The 14,347-nt window shown below is 41.6% G+C and overlaps 1 non-coding gene across 1 annotated transcript; it reads right to left on the bottom strand.

Annotated features, from left to right (window-relative positions):
- Positions 1 to 13,048: 13,048 nt before the first annotated feature.
- LOC142849113 (small nucleolar RNA SNORA68) lies at positions 13,049 to 13,169 on the bottom strand. The gene has a single exon (XR_012910516.1). It is a non-coding gene; the product is annotated as a small nucleolar RNA SNORA68 (small nucleolar RNA).
- Between the last annotated feature and the right edge of the window lie 1,178 nt (positions 13,170 to 14,347).

Below are 14,347 nucleotides of genomic sequence, written 5' to 3'. Positions count from 1 at the left end.
GACCACAGTCAGCCACCATCAGGCTCTTTGGACCTTAGATAAGACTAAGCATAGGTACTAGAGAACCTGTCTACAGCCAACAGGCTATAGCTTGGGTGGTCTCTCTAAAACTCACGGTGGAATTTAACTCATATTGTGAGGTATGGGGAGGTGGGACCTTTAAAAGTGATTAGATTATAGAGTTTCACATGTGGTTGGTATCCCTTGAGAATGGGTCTTTAATAGAAGTTACCAACTGTGGTTCTTTCTCTTGCACAAGTCCCTCTCACCATGGAAAGTCCTGGGTCTCCTTGGGACTTGTTTTAGTTATTGTTTTCTTGTTTGGACAAAACACTTGATAAAAGCAACTTGAAGAAGGAAGGACTGACTTTGTCTCCCAGTTTGGAAGTGTAGTCCAGCATGGTAGGAAAGGCATGGTGCCAGGAAGATGAAGCAGCTTGTCACAGCTGATCTGCTGGCCGGAAGTAGAGGGTGATGAAGATCTGTGGTCAGCTCAATTTCTTGGTCTTACTCAGCCACAGAACCCTAGCCCAGGTGTCACCCCCACAGAAAGCAGGTCTCCTCACCTCTATAAACACTACATGAAAGATTCTTCACGGACGTGCCCAGGATTTCACCTCCTAGGCATTTCTCTATCCAATTAAATTGACAGTGAATGTCATCAATCATGAGGCTCTTTAGAGTGTCCTCAGCAGAAAGAGGTCCTGTATCTGATGGGACTCTTCAGCTCTAAGCCTCCCATTCTCCAGAAAGCCAAGGGGAATAAACCTTTATTCTTCATAAGTGATTCAGTGAAGCAGCAACAACAAATGGAGTAAGACCAGGGACTTGAACCTGGCTTGAGAAGTCCATAGGGCAGCAGTTGCCTAACACAAGGAAAGGGATCTGTGGCTGTGGCGAGTGCTCCAGGGCTGACACCAGGCAGCTCTGGGGTTTCTGCCTTCTGTTTTATCCTCTAACCTGATTCCCACCTCAGGGAGGAGGTTGTTCTGTCTGTTCTTTATCACTGTGTCGTTGATCAAGTTGTCTTGTTTAAAGAGATCATAAAGGGCAAACAAAACAACCCATGACTACATCAAGGCTAATTCTACCAAGTGCTTGGAAACCTGTGAATTTGTTAAATTTGACCACTGGTCTACAGAAACAGCATCTCAAATAGTTTCACCTAAATACTTGTATGACAGAGGACATCCATCCTGGAGCATTTTTTTCTTTTTCAGTTCAAATGTCCTCTGTATCTCCAATCATGTTTGTCATTAACTCCACTAGCCTCCCTCTGTGTTTCCACACCAGCCCTTCTCCCCCAGTCCCAACTACCTCCCACAGAGATCATTTGGAATTTAAATGAAGTACAAACAGTCAAGTACTCCTTAAGCTTTCTATATAGCCCTTTCCCCAGTGTATACTTTCTCATGGGAGCTGAATCTCTGGTGGTAACTTGTCTCCGGTCCAAAAGGATTCTTATTCTTCATTTTTCTCTTCCTTTAATACACTTAATTTTAAACATGTGCTAATGCGTGTGCGTGCACACACACATACACACACACACACACACACACACACACACGCTTACCTGAATTCTAAATTCTTAATTCACCTGTTAATACCGTTCTTTGCCTTTTTTCCTCTGCTGTGCTCTCTCCATTTCTTTCCCATGTCACTAATTCCGCTCTAGAATTCCTCCACCTGGTTATGTCTGCACAAAGCATTCCCTATCACCATAGTACAGTCTATAAGTTCTTTTTAAGTTGGAACCTTTCCCTCTCCCCCTAATTTTGAACCCTGCTTCAAAGGTTATATTCCAAGCCACCCTCACCCAAGTTGTTTTCCAGAATACGCTAAATTTGCCTCCTTAGCAACACTTCATTTGTACACAAACGGGAGTTTGCTATTTATTGCCAAAGCATCCTGTGCTAAGCATGGATTTTTGTTCTTAGGAAACTCCTTTAGAAGTGTTTATTTTGTGTATTTACTCATCCATTTGAGTTTTCTGCCGCACTCTAAAAGGCTTTAAAGCAACAAGTGCAAGTACAAACATAAACACATACATAAACCAAATATTAAAATAGCTCAGTTGTACAAAATGAATCAATAAGGTGGCCGTGCAAGAAATGGTCTGAAAATTGAGAGACTAGAATTCCATTTTTCTCCTTATGTAGATGATGAAATATCAGGTTAGGTAGATTGGATGATGTAGGAGCAATGCAGCCGTTCCATTTCTGGTCACAATGGTGCATAACAATTTCAAAGCAGCAGAGGCAAATTCAGCAGCAGTTTATTTCCTTACTGTTTAGGTTGTTGTGCCTGACAAGGGCAAGCAGCTCTCCAGGCTGGTTCCCCTCCGAGCAGTGATTAGGGAATCTCTTTTCCTCCACCTTCATGATCTTCATGGGAGCTCAAAGTGTGTACCGCTTCTGTCCCTGCTCCACTGGCCAGAAATTAGCCCCGACTTAACCGCTGGAAATTTAAGCATTTCTTTTTCTTTTTTTGTTTATTCTTCTCTTAGGTATTACATCCCAACCATAGTTTCCCTTCCCTCCTTTCTTCCCATCTCCTCCCAATCCCTCACTTCTCCCTCAGATCCACTCCTGCTCCTTTCCCTTCAGGAAAGGGCAGACCTTCCAGAGATACTAACCGAACATGGCATAACAAGTTATAAAAAGACTAGGTACATCCCCTCATATTAAGGCTGGACAAGGCAACCCAGTAGGAGGAAAAGGTCCCAAAAGCAGGTGAAAGAGTCAGAGACAGTCAGTTCCCACTGTTAGGAGTGCCACAGACTATCAAGCTATATGCAGAGAACCTAGGTCAGACCCATAGAAAATTGTTGGTTCACTCTCTGTGAGTCTCTATCAGCCCCAGTTAGTTGATTCTGTTGGTTTTCTTGTGGTGTCCTTGACCCCTCTGGTTTCTACAATCCTTCCTCACCCTCTTCTGCGGGATTCCCTGAGCTCAGGCTAATGTTTCGCTGTAAGTCTCTACATCTGCCCCAACATTTGCTGGATGAAGCCCCTCTGATGATGAGTTGGGCTAGGCAGTCTATAAGTATAGCAGAGTATCATTAAGAATCATTTCATTTACTTTCTTTTTGACAGTCATGTTTGGTTCTATTCTAAGTCTTTGGGCTACCCAGACTCTAGTTCCTACCCCTTTAGGCAGTGTCAAGCATAGGCACCCTCTCTAGAATGAGTCTCAAGTTGGATCAGCCATGTTTGGATACTCACACAAGTTCTGGCCACCTTTCCCACAGTCCATCTTGCAAGCAGGATGATTGTAAATCAAAGATTTTTTTGGCTGGGTTGAAGCTGAGCATTTTGGGTTTTCAGGTGGTCTGGGAAAAGCAGTCGAGGCAGCAGGGATTCAGCCATAATCAGAGTCAATCCAGAAAAGCAGCAACCTGGTGTGAACTCAGCATCGTGGAGGTTCTTCTAAAAGGACGCAGTGTTCAGGATTGACCTAGGACTTAAAACAGCTCTAAAAGATTGTTAAAGTCCAAAGAGGTATCTGTCCATTTTGGATCTGCATTTGTTTTCAACTAAATGAACCTTTCCAACCCTTTGTTACCCAATATCTTGGTCCTTTGGAGATGCAATAAGAATTATCCCAACTGCATAATATCAGATATTTATTTTTAATCTTTATTTTTATTTATTCTTAGAGAATTTCATACATGTATACAATATATTTTGATAATGTCCTCCTGTTCCACACTCCAACTCCTCCAAGACCCCCTCCTACCCTGACCTTCCAACTTCATTTCCTGAAGAAAAAATGCCTTGAGTCCTATTAGTGCTGTCTATACATCATGGATATAAGGCCCTCTGCTGGAGGATGCGTAAACCAATCTTTTATCATTATAGAAACTGGAAAGTCCAAGTTATCAAGGTTTAGCGCCTGCAAGGTTCTGCTTCTTTTATAAGCAGATGTCTTCTTACCTTAGCTGCATAGGCAGAAGGGCAAACAAGGTTCCTGGTGTCCCATACAGTGGCGTTCACAGGTGTTCCACTCTCCTGATCTATTTATTTTCCAAGGTCTCTCCTCTTAACACCATTACTCTGTGTATTGTATTTCAACAAGAATTTATGGGGAAGGAGGAAACTTCAGAACCTCAAATCCAACTTGCACCCCACATCCTATTCTTTTTTCCTCTCATCCTAACCAAGGGGGGGAAAAAAACTTTTAACAGATCGCCTTTGACAAGTTCTCTGAAACTACAAAATTGAAGCACTTAATCTTCCTTAGCTTCTCATTTGGGCAATTTACGTTCAAAAATTTTGCAACAACTTTTAAATTGCTAACTCGTATGTGTGAATTTATGTATATATGTGTGTGAATTATACATGTGTGTCCTTGTGTGTGTATGTTTTTATGTGTGCATTGTGTGTATATGTATGTGTATGTTTGAGTGTTTGTGAATGTATGCATGTGTGTGTTTGCGTGTGTGAATGCATGCATGTGTGTGAATGTATGCATGTGTGTGTTTGTGTATGTTTGTGCGTGTGTGTGTGCGCACATGTGCACGCACATGCATGCACACCTATGAAAACCAGAGGGGACAACCCCAGGTGTCATTCCTCAGATGTCAGCTACCTTGTATTTTGAGACAGGTTCTCTCTCTGGTCACTCACCAGACAGATTATTCTGGCTGGCCAGTGGACTCCAGAGTTATCTGCCTCCACCTTCCCAGTGCTAGGACAGGATTTCCAGCAAACACCATCACCCAGCTTTTTAAAATGTGGCTTCTGGAACGCGATATCAAATCTTTGTGACTAGTTCTTTATCAGCTGAGATATATCTCTCCAGCCCAGATGTTTCTTAAGGAACCCCCACTGGTTCTGAAACTCTAGGCCTCACAGATTTGGATCTTCCTTGCTGGTCACTGGACAGTCTCTTCAGCTGTACCTATTGTGCTGCTCCTACTCCCTGGGCTTTCTCTACCACACACTTTTCTGTCTCCTTTGGCGAGTCCATAACTGACTGCTGTTATCCCTAGATGGATCCCATTTTGTTCCTTCCTACCTCTTCCCTTCCCACACTTCTAACAGATTTGTTTGTTCATCTCTAGGTCTTGATCCTCTTTCCCTTCTCTAACACTGGCCAACTTAGTATTCCTGGCAGAATTCAGGTGCATCCTGTGGGTGAGCTCTTCCAACGCCTTGATAAAGACTTTTAATAAACTCAGTTCTCACAGTCACTCTGGGACATTCTGCTGAACACTTCCTTGTAGCTAGATCTGTGGCCATTTAGTCAATGGTTCCATTACCTTTGGTTTATGGATTTGGAGCCAGGTTTCAGTCCGCATCAGGGTTTTCCTATTTCAGCCAATTTGAATGAGTTTTGCAAGTAAAAATTCATGGGACGTTTTTTATCAAGTGTTTTTGCTAAAGTACAAATAGATAACATCTGTTGTGTTCCTCTTACCCATTCATGCAGTGGACTGTATACACGTGTGTGTGTCTGTGTAAGGTGTGTGTGCATGTGTGTGTTCACAGTTCTTTTAGAGAAACAAGCTGTTACATTTTTCTGGTGCAGTTGGTCCCTAACAGACCTATGTCGCTTTGGTCCTGGATCCCGTTATCCTCTGGTCCAGTTCTCGTTAATTTTCATGGGTGAGCATTCTTTTTTCTCTCCTAATATTTATCTTGTACTATAAACAATTATGTTAGCTAAACAGCAAAAGAGAGCTTACAGCGCTGTATTTCACAGACTTGCCTGATCCCCATTGAGGGCTTCAGGGGTTTGCACTCTTCTCCCAGCTGCTTCTAATCAAACCTAATTCCTTCTCACAGCACCGCCCCTCCTTCCCATTCGGAGTGTGGACACCAATCTTCCCATTAAACAAGATGACTCAGGGCATTTGGGAAGCAGAATCTCATTTCCTCCCCTTTCCCACAGCAACTGCTGGACTCCCCATGGTCAATTTACCTGCTTTACATGCATGTCAGCCTCTTCCCTGTCCTCCTCCTTCCAAGTGTGAGCATTTGCAGAGTGAGTAGAGCTGCTTCCCTACCTGTTCCCTAACCTTTAGAAGAAGCACGGGAGGTGGAATAAACCCAGCACATGGTCATGAGGTGAAACTGTATCTGAAGCAAATTGTAGGGCGTTCTCTCCTTCAAAATCAAGTTAGGTCCTGAGGAGTTACAGGCAGTTAAGGTTTGCAAGAAGAAGGGGTTGACAAGGTCCCACTCTCTCTGCATGTCTATAAGCAGGTAATGGTTGCTGGAGAAAGACAGACATTTTCTTCAATGGTGTAACCACAGCTAAGGTGCCCATGCTTCTATAAATAACTCCTTACCCATGCAATGTTCCTGTAAGCCATCCAACAAAACTCATGATGACAGCAAACAAGCATAAAGGACATGAAAGTTGAAAGGACAATAGTTGGGAAGAGGAAGAGGATCAGTGTGAGGAGGAGGATAAGAAGAAGCAATGGGTAGTTGTCTTAGGGTTTCTATTACTGTGAAGAGATACCATGACCACAACTCTTATAAACGAAAACATTTAATTGGGTAGCTTGCATATCATCGTGTGGACATTGGTGTGGGAGGTCCTTCTGTCTAAGTGTTGCTTTTATTGGTTAATGAATAAAGAAACTGGCTTGGCCTATAGCATGGGAGGAGGAAGTCAGAGTTAGGGAGATGCCGTGTAGTCACAGCTAGAGTCAGACATGACAAAATGCTGGTAAGCCACTGCTACGTGGCGATACACAGATTACTAGAAATGGGTTAAAATTAATATGTAAGAGTTAGCCAATAAGAAGCTAGAGTTAATGGGCCAAACAGTGATTTAATTAATACAGTTTCTATGTGATTATTTCCAGTCTAAGCGGTCAGGAACCAACAAGCAGCCTCCCTTTTCTAACAGGACATAGTGGTACACAGGCAGGCATGGTGCTATAGAGGTATCTGAGAGTTCCACATCTTGCACAGGCAACAGGAAGTGGTCTGCCTCACTGGACAAGGCTTGAGCATATCTGAAACCTCAGATCCCTCCTCCAGAGTGACACTCTTCCTCCAGAGTGGCACATTTTCTTCAACAAGGCCACAACTACTCCAACAAGGCCACACCTTCTAATAGCGCCACTCTTTTTGAAGATCATTTTGTTTCACACTACCATAGGTGTTTATGATCAAAACACATTATATATAGGTATGAAAATACCATCAAGAAACCCATTGTCATGAATAATAAATATATGCTAATGAAAATTTTAAAGTCAAATCAGAAAACAGACACCATGATTTCCCAAGAACCGGGTCATTCTTGGGTTGTAATATGTCACCTACAACCTCGAGGGTGACTGTCATTTCTCAGAGCTCACATTTGACACCTACCCTGTTCCTAGTGGTTTACCTAAAATCATAGATCCTCACCATACTATCATATGGAGTAGCTGATTTCTAAGTGGTCAGGATTCCTATGAAAAATAAAGCTAAAAGTATTTCATGAATCCAAGAATAGAAAAACTCACAGCCTGCTTTGGTGATTTGCCATTAGAATTTCATTCCACTTTCCTAGTTAAATGTTAAAGTTGGAATCATGAATTTCTATGTGAGCATCCAAAACATTATAATCACCCTGTGCTTCTGTGTGTGAGATTTTTCACAGTTATTCAAACCCCACCAACCCATTCATTTGATATGTTCTTATCAGGCTGAGAGAATTTACCAGACCTTGAACTAAGCTGCAAGAAAACCTCCCTAGTTTACTTTCTTCTTCCACTTCAGCTTTCCATTAACCTTGTTCTACTTTGTAACCTTTCGGTCCTACCACCCTCACCGTGTTGAAAAAGCTAAAAGTAACTCAGACCAAGGAAGTGGAAATGTTGCCTGAGCAATCATCAGACCGGAAAAATGAACCCAGGTAAAGCCATCTGCAAATGTCCAGAGGAGACAGTAGTTCACCATGGACATAATATGCTCTAATGTGTCTAGTGAGACTCCGAGAGACTTTACTAGGCGGTGTGGGAGGTCCTTCTGTCCATGTGTTGTTTTTATTGGTTAATGAATAAAGAAACTGGATTGGCCTATAGCAAGGTAGAACTTAGATAGATGGGGAAAACTCAATATTGGGAGAAAGGAAGCAGAGTCAGAAGGAGAAGCCATGTAGCCATGCTGGAGACAGATGCCAGAATTTTAACTGGTAAGCAACAGCCACATGGCAATACACAGATTAATAGAAATGGATTAAATTAATATGTGATAGTTAGCCAATAAGAAGCTAGAGCTGACAGGCCAAGCAGTGATTTAATTAAAACAGTTTCTGTGTGATTATTTCGAGTCTAAGCGGCAGGGAACTAACTAGAGGCTTCCTGACAACAACTAGGGCAGTTGGTCATGGTGGTAAATTTCTTCCTCTGTGAAGTGAACATAGAGGCATTAAAGAATCTGACGTTCAAGGCAGAAGTTCTCTGAACGTGGAAAATGTAAAGCCATCTTCCTTCGATTCATCCTGAACTCTGAGTCTTGAGGACCAAGGGAAACCTATGAGCACTGAGAGACAAAAGGCAATTCAAGAGCTCAAAGCAAATGTATTTACTTCCTGCATTTCCTTCCAGGTCAGACATGAAGAATCTCTAGAATGAAGGGTTCCCAGAACCTTTTAGATTTGGCATCACTGTAGAAGCAATACAGCCTCTACCTTTACCTGGACTTGGCTACCTTTTGACAGAAATAAGCTTCAACTCTAGTCTCTTAATTAGTAAATATGTGTTTGTTCCTATCTGTGTCTGAATATCCTGGTTACGTTCTGATAGGAGAACATCTTGGCAAGTTACCACTTTGTTGAGAAACTACCATTGAACATATTTTTCTCCTATGACGTACTAGAACTAAGAGGCCAGGCGGACAAAGTGGTTTCACCCTAGTTGAGCACCAGAGAACACATCAGACAGCACACTGGGGGATTCAAATATCCACATTTCACAGTAAATTAACACCAGACCAATACATTCCTTCAAAGGCTAATTCATTAGGTGTGAGATAGCTACATGAGTTTTCACACCAGTAAATGAATATTATGCCTTAACACCTATCAGTTGGGCCATTTTCAAAACAAATGTGGTATATAGCTAGACCCTGAAACTACCTTCACAACTAAGTTACCATTAGAACCTTATTCTTTCTGATCAAACTAGTGGTGCCAAGGTCCAAAGAACGAGGAATCTTCATGTGGGTCAATTAGAGAGATTAGGCCCTAATGATGCTTAAATTTTACTTAACTTCTCTTTAGTGAATGCATTAATCTTGTCCTCTGCCTGCAATGATAGTGCTTTCTGCATTAGAGAATGCAGAGACTAACTGCCAATGAATGACGAAGTGGTGATTCATAGAAAATAAACACCTTCAGATGGAAAAGAACCTTCATGGAACCTAAAATTAAAAGCCAGTCTTCAGGGACACACACACACACAAGTTCCCAGAATTAAAGAGTGCAGGGAGAAAACAATACATTTCTGGTGTCCAGCTCTGGACTCGTTAAGACAAATTGGAGAGAGGGAGATTTGCCTTCAAGCAGAGATTTTATTAAAAAAAAAAAAAGTCAAATTTCTGTAAGGCTCCTTAACATGAAACTTGCCACTCAGAAGAGTGGATGTATTTAACTTTATTCCTTATCTATCCCAGGGGATTAAAATGAAGCAAACACCTCAAACAATGCAGAGCTGGGTTCTGATGTTCGCTGTGCCCTCCGCTCCTTCCTGCAGTTGCAGCTGCGAGAGGTTTCAGTGGCCAGCGAGCACTGTGGAGCCCTGCAGAGCACAAACCCCAGTCTGCTGTCCCTCTCCAGTAATTAATCTTCGCTTGCCGCAGGAGCCATCTTCTGCGGAGCTCAGCATTTGCCTGCAACTCTCCGACTTTTCCCTTTCTCATCCCCACTGCCTTTGTTTTTGGAAAGGAAGAGAAACGTCCTCGTGGCATATGAATGAACCTTCCTTGGGAGGGCACCTAAGCTTTGAATAAGCAACGGTGCATGTGAAATGCATGCGGCCTGCATCAATCCAAGCATCATTTCTCTCCCTCCCCTAAATAACTAAGAAAAGATATGCCAGCCTGTATTCCTTTCTGAAGATAATCCCAATATTTTCCCCATTAATAATGAGATAACTCTCGAGTGAGTGCAATACTTGTTTAAAAGCTACCATAAGCATCATGTGAATATAGGCAATCTATTCATGCACAGGGGGAGAAAAAGAAAAAAAAAAGCAGTATTTTTAACTCTTTTACTCTTCACTGATGTAGTTTCCATGGAAACCATAACATTAAGCCAAGCAGCTACTTCGACATTACATAATACTGTCTAATGGTTAGTTACTCCTGAATAAGCATGTTTATTCAGCAGCTTTTTGTCCATGTAATCAACCATATCTACCCTGATTAGATTAAACAGGGACCAGAGTCATGAAATCATTTATTGCAATGTGGTTTGTGCCTGTTCTTCATCTAGAAAATGGCAGACTGTGTTTGCCGAAGAAGAGGTGTCTGTGGAGGGTGCCTGTGAACTTGAGGGAAGAGAGTCTGGAGCTGCGGAGACACACTATTGTAGATCTGATAAAGTCAGATGAAGGGGCTATGATGCTGATTCACGACGCAACTGCAAGCATTTGGTCCTCTGCCTCCTTTTAGCAAGAATTGGAGAGGGTTAGCTCCAATTCTCAGAGAACCTGTGCATCTTAATAAAGCACCCGGGACAAAAGATACTTGCTACAGAAATTCTTGTTCCACTCAGGACCAGGATTTCTCCCCACATGAGCACTGGGGTTTGTTGCTTGATTACTGTTGATTGAAAAATTGTTTGAAGGGCATAACAGGCCACCAATTCCCTGTGACTCTGAGCTTTTTATTTGTGTTCTTTTTAATTACTTCATGAGACTATCCTTTGAGATCTTCTATGACTCCTTTCTCATATACAACTTTCAAAAAAAATTCGTTGTCCCCAGCTTTACAGAGGTATGACAATTAAAAATTGTATATGTTTAGTCAGAATGACAAATTGATGATTTGGTGTATTTGATACTGTGGTGTAGCCTGCTAAGTTGACCTGTTAGTATATCCATCCAAAAATTTCAATGATTGCCTTTATCTTAGGACAACTCGATATTTTATTCATTGTTTTCATTTGTTGAAGTACATATAAATTTTATCTATTTTTCAATGAAGTGAAATAATGCTCACCATAACTAGTTCTTGGAGACAATGCTCTTTGCAGGATATAGATATTTGATTTTTTTCGTGAATGACAGGTATGAGTTAGAGGAAATGAATTTTCCTTCTTTTTTCCCTTTCCTTTATCTTTTGTCAATAATTAGTAACTTAAATAGACATTGGAAGAGTCTGCTGGGAATGAATGAAATCAAAAGACTAGCTTTTTAAAGTCACTTAAGTATTTCTATAGCTATATAACCAATTTAATGCATTTTCTGCTTACTCTTCTTTATATTCGTATTGAAAATGCAGTGATAACACATATAGTTAATTTAGAAAGAAGATAGATAAACTAAAATTCCATTAAAATCTCTCGAAATCCTCCTCCTACAAACAATGAATTTTCCCTTTTTTGGAGGGGTGGGGTGCAAAAGGCTAGGACATGCTGCTAGTTACTATAGGAAGAACCTTTGTTCCAGGCCTGCAGCTCCTTTCTTATAGCTGTTGATTCTCTCTCACTCCGTAAGCACAACACTTTCTATGTCAGAGTCCCAACTCTTTTTCTGTAGTCTTTGCATAGAGAAAAGCAGAAAAATTACTTTTCCTAGTTTTCTAGAGGTTTCCTTTTCCCCGCCCTCTTTTTGCTTCCACTAGTGTAGGCTCATTTAGCACACATTTTCCTTTTCTGGTATATTCTTCTCCTCCTTCCTTCCTTCCCTTCTAGACATCATGCCTTCCAGCCCCACTCCTCCTTTAGAAGATCCAGATTTACTGAGATACCAGACTATAAAGCAGTTCCCACTGAATGTACCCTTCTCGCCTCCACCCAACGTAAGGGAACTCCTCATCTTCCTTTCACAGGGAAATGTAGTCTGTAGGATTCAGTCATACTACCCATGAAAGACACATCATTAATTGTTGACAAGCCTCCCTTCATTTATTAAACAGATGCTTATAAGCCTCCTATCCTGTCAAGCCAAGTATAGTCAACAGAGGTGAACAAGACCAATAAGAGGCATTGGCTAAAATTTCTCTTCCTCTGTCTTAAATATCCTTGTAGCCTCAGAACATACTAAAATCTCTGACTCACAGTTCACACTTCCTATTTCTTTTCAAACTTTCAGTTTTATTACATGCAGTTACTAAAATTTTTGGAAAATAAAAACACATAAATTAGCATAAAGATAATACGAAGCAATTCATCTACACTTGTACTAAGCAGAAATTAACACTGTCCTGTTTTAGATATGTGTAGATTAGACAGTGATACAAATCATCTCAAAATAGGACCATGGGCAGGGGAGATGGCTCAGTCAGTGAAGCAATTGCTATAGAGCCTGAGGTCCTGGGTTCTGATCCCCACATGGTAAAAACTTAGGTTTGGTGCCAGTACTGAGGAGACAAAGACATGTTGATATAAGTGATCTTGAACCTGCTGGGAAACCAGCCTAGCCAAATTAGTGAATTCTAGGTTCAATGTAGGCAAATCAATGAATTCTAGATTTGGTGAGAGACTCTGTCTCAGAATATAAGGTGGAAAGTATCTGAAGAAAAAAACCAAGTATTGACTTCTGACTTCTAATATGAATACACACATATACACAAACACACACACACACACACCAGGTTCATATGAGCTTTGTTTTCAGATGATCCACAAGAATCATCACCAGAATTCTGAATGACCTCATGCCATACCTGGCATAATAGCTTGTGAATGAGGAGACACACATATGTACCACTGACTAGAACCATCTTGGCCTTGGATTTACTTTTGTTTTTTTCTTGGAATTGCACCGATAGTGAAGTTTAGCTGATGTCTTTTACCAGGAAGCAAGAGCATAAAAGGAAGCAGGGAGTTGATTCCCCAAAGACCAAAGAACTCAAAGCACCCAGGGTGCTCTCAGTACTGTAGGACCTCTCTGGGGGGCACAGCATATCCCCCAAAGGTGATAAGGCCCCTTTGCTGTGCACACCAATGTTTAACTAGCCAATACAGGCAGCAGAGGTTCTTGGATTGGGAGTGGGGAGCTCACACATTCAAACAATGGAAACTACTCTCAACTTTTAGTATGTCTCTTTCATAGCCATTAGCCCCTGTCTATGGTGATGATGAATCATTGCCCTTGCTACTACTGATGGCCTATCCTGGGCATGATTAATTAATTTCTCATTTGCACATAAAAGATCCTAAACAACCTATCATCTGATTAAGTCTACTGGGATATTAAAAAGGCATTACGGTAGGGAGGCAAACACAACACAGTGCCATATATTAAAAGAGAAGCTTGCTGCAGTCCTTTCTCTGGATACTGGGAAAGCATTTGAAGTTAAAATTCAGATCTATTCCTGATGAAAATGTTCAGAGCTCTAGTCACTGTCCTCCCTGACCACACAAAACCCTGACAAAAGCAGCGTAAGGAATGGCAGGTCTCTTTGGGCTCACTGTTTGACTGCACAGTGCACAATGGTGGGGAAGGCACGACCCTGGGGACTTGAAGCCTCTGGTCATGTCATGTGCAGTCAGGAAGCAGAGAGAATGCTGGGGCTCAGTTCCCTTTCTGCTTTGTGTTCCATCCAAGACCCCAACCTTTCGGATGGTGCTGTCCACTTTCAGGGCATATCTTCTCCCCTTATGTGACCCTCCCTGGAAATATTCAGAGTTGTGTTCCCATGGTGATTCTAAACCCCATCACGTTGACAATCAAAATTAACCACCACATTCGGCAAAGCTCAGAATAAAAGGAAACCTTCCCATGGTATTTAAATGTACCAGGGCTAGAAAGATGACTATGCACTTAAGAACACTGACTTCTCTTCCAGATGATCCAGGTTCAGTTCCTAGAACCTACATGGTGGCTTACAACCTCCTGTAACTCTGCTGCCCCCACCCCCCGCAGGAGCCAATGCATTCATAGGCATCAGACACACACATTGTGCACAGACTTGCACGCAAGCAAAATGCCCAAACACATGAAATAAAGTAAAAATGTCAGTAAAACATTAGTAATACATTTCCCCGTTATAATTTATTTATTTTATTTTTGCATGTTTTGCTAGCACCTTACCACTGAGCTATAACCATTTTGTCTTTGGTAAGACAGATTCCATTAATTTTCCCCAGGTAGGACTTGCACTATTGATTCTTTTGCTTTAGACTCCCCATAAGCAGTCAGGATTCAAAGCCTGGGCTGCTATTCAAATTT

This window comes from Microtus pennsylvanicus, chromosome 4 (assembly GCF_037038515.1).
Source record: "Microtus pennsylvanicus isolate mMicPen1 chromosome 4, mMicPen1.hap1, whole genome shotgun sequence".
Lineage (NCBI taxonomy): Eukaryota > Metazoa > Chordata > Mammalia > Rodentia > Cricetidae > Microtus > Microtus pennsylvanicus.
The sequence above is the reverse complement of the archived record's forward strand: the minus strand, read 5'-3'. Positions and strand labels throughout refer to the sequence as shown.